General features: G+C 44.4%; 1 non-coding gene across 1 annotated transcript; it reads left to right on the forward strand.

Moving 5' to 3' along the window:
* Positions 1 to 7911: 7911 nt before the first annotated feature.
* On the forward strand, positions 7912 to 7997 carry MIR1648 (microRNA 1648). Its single transcript, NR_035139.1, has one exon. It is a non-coding gene; the product is annotated as a microRNA 1648 (primary transcript).
* Positions 7998 to 15064: the final 7067 nt, after the last annotated feature.

A 15064-nucleotide genomic window follows, 5' to 3' on the forward strand; every position in this document is an offset into this window, starting at 1 on the left:
TGCAGGTGTTTTGCATCTGATTTGTTGAAACCAATTTATGTTTGAAGGAATTAAAAAATAAAGAGGCCTTTAAGAAAAGGCTGAACTCTTTTCTTAAGGTTGAGTGCATGCAGCTGTCTGTTTCGCAACTGTGTTTTGCATGCAGAAGTGAGCTGGTGCACAGAAGTAATCTTTGGAGCAAAATGGGCAAGTGTGTATGTATCATGAGCCTCAGTTGTATGAGACTGGATGGAGTGCCTGCAGAACTTAGTGTGGTTTTTTTTTTTTTAAGTTAATTTTCAATTCTTAGCAGCATGCCTCTTTGTTCCATAAGAACACATCAGCAGTCTGCAGCAGTCAGACTAATGTAGGGCAGTGAGCAGGTTTCGTATGTGATGTAAAGCTGACCTACATTGTTTTCCAGCCTTGACTCCTGATGTCATCTGCAGATTTTCTGACAAAGCTTCTTGATGCTAGATCTCACAAAAGATATGTGATACTGCTATGTACTTTTTGGCACTTGAGGCAGGCCTTCTGGCTGCTCTTGCATCCTACTAGCTCCAGAGCAGGATAATTTCTCAAGTCCCAAACTAGATTATTTTTCCTTTGATTCTTTATTTTGGAGCACATCACCTGAATGTCAGGTGAATGCTTAAAAGGCCTCAAGTTCTATTTACACAGTCTTCTGATCTGTTGAGGTTCCCGGAAGTATTTGTGATGTTTGTAAAAATCAGGCTCAAGATGGCAGAAGTATTACTGCAGGAAGTCTCAACTTATACCTCTGTGCTGCTTGTGCTAATGTATTTCTGGCACATTTTGAACAAGTCAGTGCTGACTGTTCTGACTGGTCTGATGTTTCTGATGACAGACCTATTATTTGTGTCTCCTGTGTCTTTTGCTCTGAACAGAAGTTTAAAGGTTCCATGCATCATCATTTAGCTTAAACTTGACAGTTTGAGCTGGCAGCTCTTTAAACTTACTTTTTCTGGACAACAGTTTTGGATTCCAAGCATTTAGCTTGTGTAGCTAATCATGCTGCAGTGTCTTGTTAGGGGGAGAGAGTCCCCTTTCTGTTATTTGCTTAGAAAGGGAATGAGCCTGAGTACTGTGATCATTGTAATGCCACCTGGGTGAGAGAAAAGCAGGAGGTGCTTCGTTCCAAGCTGATGAAACTGAATTAGAGTCAAAACAAGTACTTTGAGGTCGTTGGGAGCTAACTAGGCCTTTTAGCATGGTCGTTACTATCTGTTTGACTACAAATGTACCTGGCTATTGTTTGTGAAGGATATTCCACAGTTCTTTCTGAAAATGATGATCGTGTTTGTCTTAAGAGTTCATAAGCATGTGTACAATCAACAAATATACAGAGTGTGTGGTTAGGCTGGTATCTACAGATTGTGTAACTAGAAAGATTATCACAGTGAGAAGGGATAATCAAGAATAAATGAAAATGCTCACCCTTGTCGTAGGCTCATGGTGGAAAACTCCAAAGGAAGCGTTCTCCAGAAAGAGAGCCTTCCCCCGTGGGAGTCAGCCCTTAAGTGGGGTCTAGGAGAGGTGGAGCCTGGCTGACTCAGCGCTTGCTTCAGATGATCAGTCAGTGGTTCAGGCTGTGATTCAACAGTTCCCTTAAAGCATATAAGGGTGGTGGTCCTGTATGGAGCCAGGAGTTGGTTTCCTTGACCCTTATGAGTCCTTTCCAACTTGGGATAGTCTAGAAATGTCTTAGATCTCTTGTATAAAATTACGCAAAATTGGGCATTGCAGTTGTTTTTTATTACTTTTTTTTCTACAGTTGACCATGTTCCCCTAGACAATATTTTTTATAATATGTCTTGCCAGTTTGAAAGTTTAGAGGCAAGGAATCAGTACTTAAAGTAGCTTTCTGGTTGTGTACTTACATATAGTCCTGCTACGATTAGGGCGGCCTTCAGCGTTGAGTCACCATACAGCGCACAGACCAGTGCATTGGATCTTACATACTGCCAGAAGGAAGGTAAAAGGTTAAAATGTATGATATGGCAGCAGCTCTTGTAACTCTAAAATCCTGTAGACATGCTGCATTATTGAAGTTTTTCCATTTGAGGAGAGGTGTAGGAGAGCCAGAGAGCAGCTCCTTTGTTTGACAGGATGTTTGGTGTGCTACTATGCAGAAAGCAAGACTGTTCCTCGCAGCACTGAAAGCTGTCTGCATTGAAAATATCTTAGCATATTTTATACTGTGTAATGGCCCTTTGGTTCAGGCAGGAATCTAGAATCTTGCCACAACATCATGTGCAGAGTAGTCAGGGGTGATGGATAGGAGTCAGAAGAGGTGACTGTAATACCCAGCTGTGCATGTAGAATTGTAGGACCAACTGACCTGTAACCAAGGATTTAGAACACATAGTGTCCAAAGTGATGTAATCCGTTTTTCTTCTTTCACTTCTAGCACTGCCCTGCTCCTTCTACAGAGCTATGGGAACTCTTGCTGTATATTGGTTTGTTGTTATTTTATTAGGAAACAGCTGTCTTGCTATCCTGACCTCTGCAGAAGGAAGGGGATCTTAAATTCTTAGGAATCCCTGCAAGCAGGGAGACACTGCCTTGCCTCAAGAGAGCAAGGTGCTACCAGGTAGCTCCTGCTTTTCCACTGCAGTAACAGAGTCAGAGGGGCTATGGCAATCTGTCTGACACTGAGCAGCATTCTAAGTTGCCTGTGATTAAAGCCAGGCATGGGCTTCTACTGAATTTGTAAAGGCTTGGTGCAGAAAAGAGGTGGGCAAGTGGAATTGTTCCAGAAAAACACGAAGCAACCTGCTCCTTTTTTTTTTTTTTTTCCCCCTTAGCATCAATAAGAAATTTCTCTCTCAGCATTCAGAATCTGAGAGGCACTGAATCCATATTACAGGGAACTTTAGAGGAGGTTAAAGATTTTTATTACTAGTATTCCTTATTGATGGGATTCTTTCTTAGTGCTGCAGATTGTGAATGCAGGTTTTGGTGGTCATGGCACTCTTCTTCAGGTTGTGCACTATGATGGTGTTTCAGTGCATTGCAGCAAGGATGTGAACTACTTTCTGACCTGGGTAGCATCACCATTTATCATTTTTACCTTATACTGAGCTTTCAGACTATTCCATGTTGTTCAATTCACTGCACTGAAAACAGTGTCAAACCATAACTTTAACATAAGCTCAGCCCCACAGCATGTAGCTGACAACTTGCATGTGGCAGCTACTTCTGTTGTGGGTGTGGGGCTGTCATGCTTCCTGCTTTAGAAATCATTCTCAGGATAGTCATACTGCTCTGAGATTTTTCATCATCTACACGTTTTAAAAAAAGAAAAAGAAATACCAACGCACAACTGTTCATCAACTCTTTAGTGGAAAAAGTATTGATTTCCCCTGGAGTAAGTAAAATCTGTTTGGTAGCGTGATCTGTGTGCTTAATTGCTTCATCCAAACTTTTCACAGATTAGCAATTTATTTCTCAGGTATAGGCAGTGAACTGTTATCACCCAGCTGCACATCTCCCCATTGCAGTCGGAGATTGGTTAAGCCTGTACCTGCTGTTCCCATGCTGGGAGGACACAGCACAGCCCAAGTCTGGCCCTGGAGTGTAAAACAACTTGCCCAGCTTCTGTGAGAACATTCATGTATAACTTCTGCAGTGAATGTGCAGTGTGGGCAATAATTAAGGGTGGGAGTAGCAGAAGTAAAGCTTTGTGTTATGAGAATACTGTTTTCTGCTACAGTGTTTTCTGCTGCAGGCAGTGCTTCACTGTGGATGACCCATGTTGATTCGGTTTAAGGAAACTGCTTGCTTGTACCTCATTTAAGGGGATGTTTCACTCAGTGTCTCCCAAGGCTTTCTGGGTCCTAAGGACAGGTACTGGGGACCATGGTGCCATCTAGTCCAGAAAGTCTGGGCTATAGCTGCAGTGGTGCAGAATCTTCAGGACTTTGTCATCAGAAGCTCTGCCTGCTAGAAATGATCAAAACGAGCATCATTATTGTATTTTGCTCCTTGGAACTTCCTGAGTTTGTAGTCTCTGGACAGCGTGTAGGCATCTTTTGGTAGTTTTCAGAACTTGATTTGCGAATCATCTTTTTCGTTGTACTTCCTATTTCCACTTTTCCACAGGTCCAAAGCTTTTGGCAAGATAACTTTTACTGAACTGAAGTAGAATGAAGCTGCACACACATCTTGGGAGGGAATGCTGCTTTGATGCTGGTTTAATCCTTTCTGCCTGTAGCTTCTCACTAGGATAGGAACTGACAGTACAGAATTAATACCAGATAAGACTACAGGCTTATTAAAATCTATGAAGGTGTAGAGTAAAGGAACATGGGAAAGAAAGAACACCTAAGCCAAAGTGCTATATGAACAGGAAGATAAGGGGAGGAAGTTATTGCCCTGGCAATCCTATAAAGAAAAGCGGAAAAAAAAAAAATTGTTTAAAAATTGAACCAGATAATGAAGTGATATCTAATGACTCTTTATGCAAAAGTGACTCTTTCTTTAAAACAGTACAGTTTTATATTCCAACACAGAAATCAAGGCAATGACAAAGTGAGTTGATAGATTTCAAAAGGAATATTAATTAGGAACAATTCAAAAGTCTGGCTGAAGTTCTATTTAAATTGATGCATTTCTAATGGAAATTCATCTGTCATGTGTTTTCCGAAAAATAACTTGGTAAGGTACTAAATCTGTGTGTTTTCAAAGTAGACTTTGAACATCAGAAGAAAAAAGTAATCACAGGAACTCACTCCAGAGTGGGCGGTGGCATGGGGCTGCTGCCTGTTGTGAGGCTGTGCCTGAGCCAGGCTACCCAGGGCTGGGAAACAGAGCTATTAGGATGGGTTTACTGTGTTGTGTCCTTCCCTGATGTTCTTAGCAACTGATCCTTCTGGTAGTGGGTACTGATACTTCTGTCGACTGTTAAGATGTGGATAAGGCAAGTGGTATGCTAAGGACAGCGATGCCTTACAGTGATTTTTATTAAGCTGGCAGCTAGCTTTCAGTCCCTGTGGAAGGAGGAGGTAGGGCTGGGAAGAACACAAGTATGTGGCATTCAAAGAAGAGGGAAGGTGATACTTGAGGCATTTGTGTGTGTGAGGTGTGGCTGGGAGGGAGGACTGAACAGTAGTCAGTTTTCTGGTTACATGTTTACCTGTTTCTTGGATTTCCCATTACCTTTAGTTAGCTGCTGTATAGCGTCCTTTTGTGTCACTTAGGTGTGTCCTAAGAGCTGTATTTGATTTGTGCCAATTGAGAATATTTACCACATTGTATGCTGCTGTGGAAGCTGTGCTTATTGCCAGATCATTTCACTCATGCAGAGCCTTTTACAAAACCATGGTATGTAGATCTCTGTGCACTTCCATTTCCATACATAGGGTGCTGCTCCTATATATTGAGGACCTTGAGGCATGCACCTATCTGCCAATGCTAAGTGCACTAACTCTGCTTTGCTGTGCAAATGAGATGCTGTGAATGTTAGCATGTCTGCACGCTTGCAGAGATTTTTGCAGAAAATGAGGCTCTTAGGCTCAATGTGTTCAGTGTATCATGGTGTCCTTAAACTGTGGTACACAAGGCAGGTACATGGCATAAAGGAGGCACCATGGTCAAAGAAAACACCCAGCATATTCCTGGGGACACGGCAGTGTCTTATCTGGAGCTAGGCAGGGCAGGTCAAGGGAGAGAGGGGTTTGGAAGCTGAGGGTTAAGCTCTGGCCAGCTGCACTGCAAGTAGCAGGCAGCATTTGAAGCACAGCGGACAAGTGGGATGTGAGAAACCAGAACTCACAGGCACTGGGAATTGTAGGTGGCACCGAAGAGCCAAATACAAGAACTGAAATGTGTATTTTAATATATATTTCCATTACAGTTACAAGCACAAATTGTGAGGGGGGAGATGCAGCTCAAGAACAACATATGTGTTATCTTATGCTTCCATCTAAGTATACAAGCATGGGATTAATGTCTACTTAACATAAGGCTAAAAGCTTGGTGTACAGATGGTGAAAAGTTGGGCAACAGCATGTGTAGCTCACAGTATAGATCTATCTTAAATGCCATCACCCAGCATTGTTTCTTATATGTTGTTACCCATCAAATCTATCCTTAAGCCACTTGCAAAGGTGCTGAGCTGCCTCTTCAGCAAAGGTGTGCTTGGGGATACCAGTGAGGGACACAGGCAGCTGAAGGGCATCTGGCACAGTGAGGCCAAACAGGCTGATAGGTGGGATTAGCAGGTAGAAAATGTATCTGGGAGCTTCCAAAGGGGAAAGCATGACTGGCATGCTGAAAAACTCATTGTGAGCTTCATTTCAGAGCTGTGTGCAGACAGGTAATATGTGAAATCTCATACTGCTCTGTGCGCATAATAAATACTATTAATGCTATTTGCAGACAGCGCAAGAGGCCCAAGGAGAGGACATGATTTGTCAAAACTGAGAGCACTGAAACTGGACCTAAGACTTTCCAGTTTCGTTTCGTTAGCATGACATCCCAAGACCACCACTCTTAGTCATGTAACGGTGTGGGACTGGGAGAGAGGGTATGAGGATTTATGGAAAACATCAGCTGCCAATCACTTTATCTTCAGGCAGTTTGGTTTCAGAATTTTCTTCTATGTCTGTTTGTGGTGGTTTTCTTGTCTTTAGGAATCTGATCTCTCCTGTCCTGGAGGATTTCCTACCTTTCAACCCATTGTTATTGAAGTCAAATATTAGAAACATGCTTTATGGGAAATACCTTTTGCCTTGTTGATTATATTGTAGCTCTGTGTTCCTCTGAAGCTTAGCCTGCCGTCTGCTTATGAACACAACTGAAATCAATGCTGAAATGAAATGTCCTTGTGTTCTGAGTGCTCCAGCTGCAGTGGGCTTGCTTGAAGACCTAAATGGGTTTAATAGTAGGGTTTGCACAAGAGGCTGGGTCAATGAGAGGTTTTGTCTCTATTTTTTTTTTATCTCTATTACAAAAAAAAGCACAGTGGGGATTTGTATTGATCTCACTTAGTCATCAGTTATGGCCCCCAATCATGAGCTAGAAAAGAAGCTTTACAAGTGTTGCATGGTGGAGGTAACAAGAGTTTCAATCACTTACCTGAAGTTACAAAGCAGTTCAACAGAAGAGGTTGCAGTTTACAGCCCCCCCTGCTGTCCCTGTTGAGTTAGGTGGGCTCTGTGGCTTGCTGTACAGTGGGTAGGACAATACAGGAGACGGGAAGAAGGCAGCTGGGAGAAAGGCCTTTGTCAGGGAAAAAGAGCTCCTAACATTTCATAGGAAATGCTGTGTGTTTCTCCAGCTTTTGGGCTCTTTTCTTAAGCAAATTCCAGCACCCAAATCCAAGCTGAGCAGCAGCCTTGGTAACACCAGGAGCTCACAAAATGAATGCTAGACCTTTTGAAACTGTTTCCATTTCTAACTGGCAACCAAGGGCAAGCTTTCAGTGTGGAGAGAATGGACAAAATACGTGGCTAAGGAACACCTATGACTCGTCTTTTGCCAAACAGAGGCAGGTCGAGTGATTTAGGTGGTAAACAAACTCCAGCTCCAATTGACAGCGCTCTGCACAGCATTCCTACTTGCTAGCCCCTGCTGTCACACCAGGGATGTCCTTGAATCCCCTTGCAGCACAGTAGTATGGGATGGGTGCCAGGCGCGACTTCGGGGAGAGGTAAGCGGGCAGCAGCCCGAACCCGTGGAGCTGAACGCGGGGATCCCGCGGGAGGGAAGGGAAAGCCTGCGGGTGCTGAGGCCGCAGGAAGGTGCTTCGAGCAGTGCTCTCCATCCCTCACTCTCCTCTCTGTGAAAGCAGCGGTGCGAGGGCCATCTGGGGAAGAGGTCGTCGAGGAAGGATGCGCGGGGAGGGCTGTGGGCCTGCACCTGTCCCGAGTCAGCACGGTGTCCCGAAGCCTCCCCAGCGTGGCGCTGTGGCCGGCGGCTCGGCTCGGCTCCGCTCACACCAGGAGCAGCGGCTCGGCGTGGTGGGAGTGGAGCGGAGCTGTCCGCCGTAGCCGGTACTGAACCTCAGGCACAGAATCCGAGCCCCGCGTCGCGGAGCTGCCAAGAGCAAGTTCCCAGCGGCGGGGAGCGGGGTGGCTCCTGCGGAAAGGTAAGGAGGGAGCTCGCTGGGCTGCAGAGTCTCTGGGCAGGACACGGGGCCCCCAGCGCCTTCTCGAGCGTGGGGAGGGTAATGTCCCCTTAAGCACCCCGGGGGCCCCCAGTCCCACCCTGCCGGCGAAGTGCTGAAGCTCATCTCTGGGCAGATTCCCGGGTGGGATGGGAGCTGGCAGGGGCAGCACCAGCCTCGGGCGCTGGTGCATGTCTGCAGGGGACGCGTCTTGTTGAGAGCTCTGGAGTGTGCATGGGGTTGCAGCCCTTTACATAGGTGTCCTGGGTGGGTAACAGAGGGAGGCAGAAAGCAGATGTGTATAAGCAATGGGGATGGGCAGCCCTGGCACAGGAAAACTCAGTAACCTACGGAGTGATTTTGTGTGGGGGTGCAGGGCTGTCTTTCTTCCCACTGCAATCTGTCCTTCAGATACTGAGCAATCACTCAGCTGTGCTTTTTGATTTTCAATTTTTTTTATTTTTATTTTTATTTTTTATTTATGTGGCTTGCTTTATTTGCTAGGCAGGGAGCAGAATCTAAGCTTCCACTATGCTCATCAGGTTTCCTCCTCCTCTCTAAGAAAGGCTCTGATTTGTGACACATTGGCTGAAAAAAAGTCTCTACCAAGGTTGGAAAGGGCAGGAGCTACAACCACATTCAGTACAATGTATGAATTTTCAGGCTAACAGCAGAGGTGTGTGGGACAATCTAGCTGTGCTCTCAAGTGCCCAAATGCCCAATATAAATCTGCAATATAGGCTTAGCCTTCATTCTTCCTATAAAAGCAAGAGTAAGGTCTTGATGCTGAATATGAGGGCTTCCCAATAAAGTACCTGTGGCAGCAGCCACTTACAAAACTTAATCTCCTTCTGAAGTATGATCAAATTAAGGGGAAAAGAGCTTTCACAATCAGTCTCTGTGCAATGGATTGTAAATCCAGCAGCAGCTTTGTATGCCCAGTGGCAGTGTTGCTCAGCAGACTGGTCCTAAAGGGCTGCATCGTGTGGCCAGGCAGCCCCAAGGAGATGTTCTTGTCTGAAAACCCTCCCAGAGGAGGCAGAGATTGAGTAATGATTGAGCATTCTCATGACTTTTGAGCCTTTTTGAGCTGGAACAAAACTCCAGCACCTGTTTCTGTCAGAAATGTGTGTGGATGTGTTTGGTACCCACACTGATAATTCTGTGGTTGGTGACCACTAAACCTCTCAGTAGAGGCACAGGCTTGTGTAAGCTTCCTCCATCACATACCCAACCGAGGGCAATTCCCAGACGATGCAATGTCTTAGTACAGGTCACCAGGGAGCACTTTAAACCAGAGCAGTTTGTAGCATTGTCAGGGAGCAGGGAACACCCCGCTCTGCTTCAAGAAGAGTGAAGACCCCTGTGGGCAAACTTGGGGCTAGTTCCCTGCACCCCAAGTAGATAGGCTCAGACAGTTTTCCACCTTCAGTTCATCTGGAGAGGAAGGGCTTTATGAGCCCCTGACGAAATGGGAAAGCCTGAAGGTTTTGCAGTAGTTTTTGTGCTGATCCTAGTTTCACTTGCCTGTGTGCTGCGCATAGCTGAGTTTATAGGATCTAGATTATTATTTATTTTCAGATACAAAAATGATAGCTCCCTATATTCCTGTAGAACCCTATTTGTACATGGTTTGTGGGTCAATGACATCAGCATATCCATCAGTGCGAGGAATGTTTTTTAACTATTTTCTGTATGAGAGATGTGTGCTTTATAAATAGATCATAGCACAACCATATAAATAAAGCCTGTCCCAAGCAATGTATCAGAAATGGAAGTTCATCTCCTGTGGATTTTTTTTTTTTTTTTTTTACTGTTTACCAGCTTGATCTCACAGGACACCTGCAGCTCCCTGCTGTAGTGCGGAATGGAGACCTGCCAGTGTTTGGAGGAGATTAGAGTCCTGCAAGCACTACAGGTTCTCTCCTTCCCTTGCTGCAGGGTGCATGCACACTGAGGAGCAGGAACAATTACTTCTAGACTGCATGGGGCCATGCCCTGTTTTGTCACCAGCACAGCTGTGTGACATCGGTCCCTCCTTTCTCCCAGCAGCATGTCATGTTCCTAGTGTGTGTTCTGCTGAAGCATCCTGCCAGGCAGTGTACCTGTCCAGCTGCTTTCTCACATAGGCTCTGGGGGAAGACAGAATTATGGCCTGGAGAAGAGCTGTGCATTATGAAAATTACATGAATTATTTGCTCAGCCCTAAATAAAGATTGTTTCCAATTAGGTTAATAAAAGGTATTATTCTTATGGGCAGAGTCACTCAATCTGGTACTCGGGGGCGTAAATCACCTGTTCCTCTACCGTGGGTGCTCTGTGCAATCTAACGAGCACAGGAGGGTGAAGATGATTTTCACTGCACTGAGAGCACTCAGCAGCCTCTGCTCCCGCTGAGCTCACTCTCTGTCCCAGCTTCGCTCCCAGGACTTCCCGTCACCACTCAGCAGCTGAGGAAATTAAACCAGGATGCACACAGGGGTGCTCAGAGCTGCAGGCAGTGCTGAAAGCATGGGTATGGACAAGTGCTGTAACTCAGTGCCCAAAAAGAGCTAACTTCCAGCACGATGTGCATTTATCCCAAAGGCACAGGCTTTTAATGTGCACATATAAAATGAAGTTGTGGGAGCTCTGTCCATTTTTTGTGTGTTTCTGGTAAAGGGAGAAGAAAGAGTCCCTTTCTCAAGAGATTCACAAGAGAAACTTAGAAATCAATGAATATGTGACAAAATCTCCTTCCTCCTTTCTATATCCATAGCGTGGGTCCAATTACTTGGTGGTTTTCTAATAAATTGAGCCTTAGCATTGATTAAAATGCTTTGGTACAGAAGGGAGAAGTGGGCTCTGCAGGATATCCATCAGACTGGATTTTTGTTAGCCGTGAAATTAAATGCTCTGAAGCAGCTTTTTCACCATGGCAGTTATGAATATGCGTCAAGGAGATGTTCTCTCCCTGTCCCTGCATGTGTTGGAGAGAAGTAAAGCATACATTTTCTTCACAAACCTTTTAGAAAGTGGCCCGAGAAAGGGAGTAACTGGGTTGCCAGGGAATTTTTCTAGTCATTGCTCTGGACTTAAAGTCTAATTGTTGAGACTGAAACATCAGAGGCTGACAAACTGGCACTGAAAGAACAAGGAAGGAGAGAAGAGGATCACTGTGAAGAGTTTTTAAAAGCGGGGATTGCTCAGAGCACTCAGGTTTTTTTCCATATTTGACAAATTCTACAGCATTCTGTCAGATCCACCTGCTCCCTTTAGTTAGAGCTGCAGATCCTTGCCCACCTTCTTGCAGCCAGCTGTCTCCCACTGAAGCCCAGATTCACCATTGCAGCTCCTTCCTAAGATAAAATGACTCAGAAGGCTTTAAACAAATCCTGAGCACACCCCACTGTTCTTTATGAATCATGGCATAATATGGAGAAGATTTGAAGCCATGGACAAGATTTGACAGAGAAGGTGGAGAAGGATTGAGAAACCTGCTGCTGTTAGATGAATGGATGGAATGCTTCAGAGCTGTGCTCTATCTCTTTCTCATCACCAAAATCCAATAAATGCACTGGGGAAGGAGGCTGTGATACTGTCCAGCTCCTTGAAAGCCTCTTTGAGTTAAGCAATAAGATGGAATTGACATTTAATTTAAAATTACATTTACTGGATACTCTTATTGTATTTATATGTTGCTTTGCAGATGGGAAATGCAGTGCCTCCCTGCTCATCTCTACATTATCAGAGAGGGAAGACCTGAATTTGGCATGCTCTTCTTGCTCTGTGGTAAGGCCAGATAGCTCTTACAGCTCTCCCCCAGCTGTGAGCAGCCCTGATGCCTGCCAGAGTTGGTCAGGCTTCCTGCACTCACTGTTGCTTCCAGTTGTTATCGTGAGTTGGGGTATGCTGACCCTGCCTTGGGTCCAGAGGTGAATGATGGGCAGAAAAAAGCCCCCCCAGTTGGGAGGATTTGGCGTATCCGGGCTGTGTTGTGGCTCAGTGGGAGCCTGCTGCTGCAGCAGAGCTGGAGCTGCCCCAGGGGCTCTGACAGGTCTTGGTGCCCATGCAGTAAGGGCTGAGCAGTAGGGTGGGCTGCAGATGCTGAGTGATGGGGCTCCCAGTCCTTCCAGGGACAGCTTCTGTCTCAGTAACTGCTGTGCTCCACGTTCTGCTGGAGATTGGAGTTGCTGGGGCAAGTGCTCTACTCTCAACTGCTGAAATAATGCATATTCGTTAAAAACAAACAAACAAACAAAAAACCTGCAGTTAGAAAAAAATTCCTTACTTTGACAAATCCTTTGCAAAAGCAGGTTGTTAGAAGGATAATGGTAGCTTTAGGGTGGTGATGTGTTCTAAGGTCATGGGTTTCACCCAAATCTCCTATAATTCCACATGCAGCTCTGCTGTGAAGTAACTTTAGTGCAAACCATCTTGCACAGGTGGGGATATTGCTGCCGTGCCACTTCTGCCCTCAGGCTGAGTGGAAGCCCCAGCTGCAGTGGCTGATCTCACACACACTGCACAGTCACTTAGAAAAAGCTAAGGGTACTTAAAAAACATAGCTCAGAGCTCAGTTTTTTCCAAAAGATAAGTTCCTGAGCTGCAGATAATTACTACTGCTCTCTTCTCTTTTTACAGCATCTTTTAGATAAGGCTGTAGAAACAGCCGGCAGATGCTTTAAAGATAAAAATAAATGAGTGTTTCTTGGTGTGGCTGAGTTAAAAATAACAATTAAATGATTACACAGTGGCTGGGAAAGCTGGAGGTGCTTGCTGTGAGTCAGTGCAGGGGCCAGGGTCTGGTGGCAGGGCGGTGCCAGTCTGACACTTGGGACGGTCACGTAGCTGCCTTCGGACATGGCACTGCTTGGGAGTGGTGGCAAGTTCCACCAGACTGACAGAACTTCAGTATCTGTAATTAGTAACATCTGCATCCTACATATTTTCTGGTCATTCTGTACTGAACAAAGAAGAAAAAGTATATTCTTGAACAAACTTGCAGGTAAGGGCAACTTAGGATAGGGCTGCTGGTCCTTGTGGAAAGAGGACTATAGTCTCCTCTTGTTCTGATAATATAGAAAAAGATCTAAGTAAGGTAACTGCAGGGCAATTGAGTAAGAAAGACGAAACAACATAGACAAGAAAATGAAGAAATCCTAACTCGGAAATGACTGCCATAAGTAAGTGCATTGATAAATATAAAAATCAGTCACTGAAATAATGGCAAAATTTTCTCCTACTGGTTCAAAATTATGGAAGTTAGTGCATATTTTGTTGAGGGAAGACAAACTTATCTTCATTCCAAGCTCTGACAAATCTAAGCTTCTTAAATTTCAGGGTAGTTTCTTTTAATGAAAAGATGCAAGGTTTTCTTCAATTTAATTGCTTTGGAGTGATTTCATTCGTTCTAGCTGTATCAATTAATTGCTTCCATTTAATTTGTAAAACTACTTTCGGCAAACGATCACGATGTCACGCTGTTACCGCTGACTGTCAGCAGAGGGTGGTAACGATCACTTCACCTCGATGGAAATCACCAACGGTTGATGTGCTGGTACAGACCTCACTCCTTTTGCAGGTGCCTCGTTTCAGAATAACAATAGAAATTAGAGCATGTTTGCTATTTCAGCATGATTATGATATAGCACCATGCCTAGTGTAATAGCATCTGGAACATTAACTCAAGTACAGCTCCTGCTGACAAGAGAAGCTCCTGCACTGGGCAGGAATAGGGATCTGCACAGGTCAGTGTGGGCCTGATGGCAGCACAACCTTACCAGCTCCCCATTCTGGCTTGCACGTGTAAGATCTCAGCTGGTACGGGACAAAGACAAGACAGATAAAACATTCTTGCCTCCAGCAGACAAACAAGTCTCAAAAGTTGGCAGCTTCAGTCCAGTGGCACTGACAGCACAGAGATCCTCACTGAGCAGAATTTTTAACAGTCCTGCTTGCACTGAACAAACATAATGCAGAACCTGAACACGCATTCACACCCTTCACAGGGCTATATCTTGGTTTTGTGCACCCTCCTAGATCTCTCCATTTTAAGACTGATGGGTAACTGAAATGTAATTAAATCCACTGTCATCTAGGATGAAGGAATGTCATGGTTTATATACAGATCCTCTTCTAAAGAGAAAACCAAGCATTAATTCCTTTCTGGCCAATTCCAGAAGCTGATTTTGTGTCTCATTCAGACTTTGACCAGTGTGTCTTCCAGCTCAAGGATGAGCACAGTTCTTCAAAGTAACAGTGATAATAAGGAAAAGCAGGTCATATTACATGTTATTCTGGAGAAGACAGCACAGGTTTAGGATTCCAAATAGTCTTTCATTTTCCCAGCTGGTAAGTAGGTGATTAAAAAGAAAAAAAAAAAAAGTAACAAAACCAGACCAAAAATTACTCTTGCTTTTAGAAACAAATGTGTGCACCTGCATGTCAGATTTACACACAGAACTACAATTTCACATTTCAGCAGTGATTGCATAAATAACTAATGAGTTCAGATCAGCCTTTGCAGCAAAATACTGTGTGTGTAACCATGGCAAACACAACAAAACTTGTTGTCTGTTCAGGTGTATGTAATATGAGCAAACAGACTACACGAAGTAGAAAAACTAAAATACTGCTTAAGAAACAGCATTAGCAGGAGAGAAAAATCATACTAAAAGGACAACCGACTGGAAACTGTTTGGCACTTCCCAACTAAGGATGCTTCAGTGATGTCCAATATTAAACCTTTCATATCTACATTACATTTTTGTAAACTCCTCCTTCCCCACGTACACACTTAATTCTTCAAAGTAACAATGGGGAAAATGTTGCCTTTGATTCCACTACAATTCAAGAAGTCTGCTAGTGAGTTCCAGAGTGTTAGGAATGCTTCCTGAATTTGAGAAAGCAACAGCTTTTCTTTTGCCTAGTCTTGAAGTCACTGTGCTAGCAAGGAGCAACTACCAACTAGAG

Source organism: Gallus gallus, chromosome 20 (genome assembly GCF_016699485.2).
Source record: "Gallus gallus isolate bGalGal1 chromosome 20, bGalGal1.mat.broiler.GRCg7b, whole genome shotgun sequence".
Classification (NCBI taxonomy): domain Eukaryota; kingdom Metazoa; phylum Chordata; class Aves; order Galliformes; family Phasianidae; genus Gallus; species Gallus gallus.